A 3377-nucleotide genomic window follows, 5' to 3' on the forward strand; every position below is an offset into this window, starting at 1 on the left:
ATAGTTGTCCATATACCACAAAATATCTTATGAAGCCTCTACTAAAGATCTACGTACAACCTCAGAAGAAATTGTCCTAAATCTATTTGATATAGATCTATAGGTTTGGCTTGCCAATCATTAACACCAAAAATAATTTGTAGACATCTATTCTACTAGGGGAGCTTAGATCAAGGTCTATCTCCATTGGCTAGAGGTTAGTGATCATGCTTCGAAAGATTTTTTCAATATTGTGTAGGCTTGTCACTTTGTGGTGGGCATCAAGTGCATAAGGGAAGACCAATAGGTTCTTTTTGACCTACCTAACATCCTTTAGACTCTTTTGCATCATTATGGGAAGGTCTTCACCACTCAAAGGCCATCTACAAGGCATGAACAAACATTACACAAATGCCTTCACTATTAAATTTAAACCCAATTTTTGACAAGGATTCATCACAATTTTGACTCCACTATGTTGACAAAATGACCAACATTGTCATTAGTCTTTTTTCATCAATTTTATGCCACCCTAAACTTGTGTTGAAATTGTGACATTACTATGGTAGATATATCGACAGAACTATCGTCAAGATATCCACCTCAACCTACAAGCACTATGTACTATACTTTCCACCTATGTGACAATAGTTGTTGAAATTGCAATGAACACTAGTCAACATGTGCATCACATGTATAGCATCCCCATTGAAATGTTATGCATCTATGTGTCAAAGTTGCAATGAATACTAGTTGAAGCTCATGTTGCACGTATAACATCCCTGTTGAAATGCTATGTTGCTTTGCATCAAAATTGCAACATCTAGTTCTATCACTAGTAAATTTGGACCAATTTTGGTTGAAATTTTGACCTATGTTTGTCACTATGTTTCTAATTTTGTCACAATTTGGTTGAAATTTTGACAAGAAAAATAGCGACAATCTTGGGTCAAAATTTTGACCAAAATTGGTTGAAATTGGTCCAAATTTACTAGTGTATTTTTAAAAATATATTATTGATTAAAATATGTATAAATGATAGTGCAACTAGAGACTATATTATCACTCAAAGGGCTACCCTTAATCTTTCTTATCAAAATATGTCCAAGGTCCTCGAAAATCCATCATGTGTGGTTGAGTTGATAGGACATGATGTAATTGGTCTTCCATTGAGGTCACCTCTTACTGCTAGATCATTTGGCCGTGGAACAAGAACTCCATGGTATGAACAATTTCTTGTAGAATCTTTATCTTACTCCACAATATACATGGCTTATTATTCACTATTGCTCATCTTTTGTAAAATAGGGATATCTATGGTAAGATTGCCACTACAATTAAAACTGAGTAGATGATAGACGAAGTTTGGAATTATGTGTTTTGTGGGGGTCCTTTTCCACACTCAAATATTCCTACTAACTTGGTAAAGTGCATGAAGAAAGAGTTTGAGTACTGGTACCCCTTTGATTTATGAGCTTTTGGTAAGGATTTGATTCAAAACCATCTCACCTTTTTTATTTATTGATAAGAGGCCAAAGCCAAGATTAAATATTATGTTAATTATTATTTGTTAAGCATGAGTAGATTCAAACCCAAGACTTCTTCGATAAGAGGCTGAAAATTTACCATTGTGTTGTAGGCTCTTGCCTAAAAAACCATCTCACCTTTTGCATTTATAACCACACAACAATATTGTTAGAGGAGAAATGGCCATGTTTATTTAGGTGTAATGGGCATCTTATGCTCAACTTAGAAAATATGTAAAAGTATATAGGAAATTTTAGAAATCTAAGTCAACTAACAAAGGATTGCTCTTCAGATGCTACTCAATTTTCTTTGACTAATGCAGGTGATGGAATGGATGATGCTAATTTTGTTTTTGAGACTACTAATGCTGCAATTCTCCAACTTACAAAAGAGATCATATGGATGGATGAGAATTTGGCTTCAATAGAATCCTAGAGTCAAGGCTCCCCTTCTACTTATGCACATAGGGCATTTTCTAATCAAATAAATATTGCCATTGAGCTGACTAAAAAGTACTACAACACAATGATGTTTAGGGAGGCCTTAAAGACTAGTTTCTATGATCTTTAGGCAACTCAGGATGAGTATAGGTTATCATTTGGTATAGGTGGCATGAATCAAGATTTTTTATGGTGCTTCGTGGATGTCCAAACATGGTTAATCACTCCCATATGTCCTCACTATGTAGAGCATGTATGGAAAGAAGTATTAAAGAGGAAGGGATTTGTTGTCAAATTAGGGTGACCAACTGCGCAGTCACCCAACCTTACACTACAACTTGCTAATAAGTATTTGTAGGAGACAATTGTTTCCATAAGGAATCTTTTCAAAAGTAGATGTCTACTCCTTAGAAGGCTAAGAAAGATACATCAAACACTATAGCAGGACCTAAAGAGTTAAAGACATCAACAAGATTTCTCTATGTTGAAGAGGAATACAAAGATTGGAAGGAAATATGTCTAAGGATTCCCTAGGATAAGTATAATAGAAATAATCACTCCTTTGCTCCACACCAAGAAATATTAGCTTCTTTGAAGGAAAATCCCATTGGAAAGCATTCTAATTTTAAGCAAGTACTTAAAAAGTGCATATCCTTTTTGAGCTTTAAAAATGATGAGACTCTTGCTATTGGGATTAGTATTCACCCTTTGCATTTATAACCATAGAACAATATTTCCAGAGGAGAAATGGCCATGTTTATTTAAGTGTAATGGGAATCTTATGCTCAACTTGGAAAAGATGTTGAAGTCTACAAGAAATTTTAGAAATCTACATCAAGCAACAGATGACTTCTCTTAAGATGCTACTCAATTTTATTTGGTTGATGCAGGTGATGGAATAGATGATGCCAATTTTTTTTTGAGACTGTTAATACTGCAATTCTCTAGCTTACAAAAGAGATTATATGAATGGATGAGATTTTGGCTTCAACAGAATCCTTGAGGTAAGGGTCCCCTTCTACTTATGCACATAGTGTATTTTCTAATCAAATAAAGATTTCCATTGAGCTAACTGAAAATAACTACAACACAATGATGTTTAGGGAGGCCTTGAAGACTAGTTTCTATGATCTTCAAGTAGCTCAGGATGAGTACAGGTTGTCATGTGGTTTAGGTGGCATGAATTGAGATTTTTTATGGTGCTTCATGGATGTTCAAACATAGTTAATCACTCCCATATATCCTCACTATGAAGAGCATGCATGGAAAGAAGTTTTAAAGAGGGAAGGATTTGTTGTCAAATCAGGGTGGCCAACTACGCAACCACCTGAACTTACATTGCAACATGCTAATAATTATTTGTAGGACACAATTGTTTCCATGAGGAAGCTTTTTTAGAAGTATATGTATGCTCCTAAGAAGGCTAAGAAA

At 34.8% G+C, this 3377-nt stretch overlaps 1 pseudogene; it reads left to right on the forward strand.

The window, feature by feature from the left end:
* The first annotated feature begins 1079 nt into the window (after nt 1-1079).
* LOC149572091 (leucine--tRNA ligase, cytoplasmic-like) lies at nt 1080-2848 on the forward strand (annotated as a pseudogene).
* Nucleotides 2849-3377: the final 529 nt, after the last annotated feature.

Source organism: Cupressus sempervirens, chromosome 2 (assembly GCF_028749045.1).
Source record: "Cupressus sempervirens isolate cs-2001-9-10 chromosome 2, ASM2874904v1, whole genome shotgun sequence".
In the NCBI taxonomy this organism is placed as follows: domain Eukaryota; kingdom Viridiplantae; phylum Streptophyta; class Pinopsida; order Cupressales; family Cupressaceae; genus Cupressus; species Cupressus sempervirens.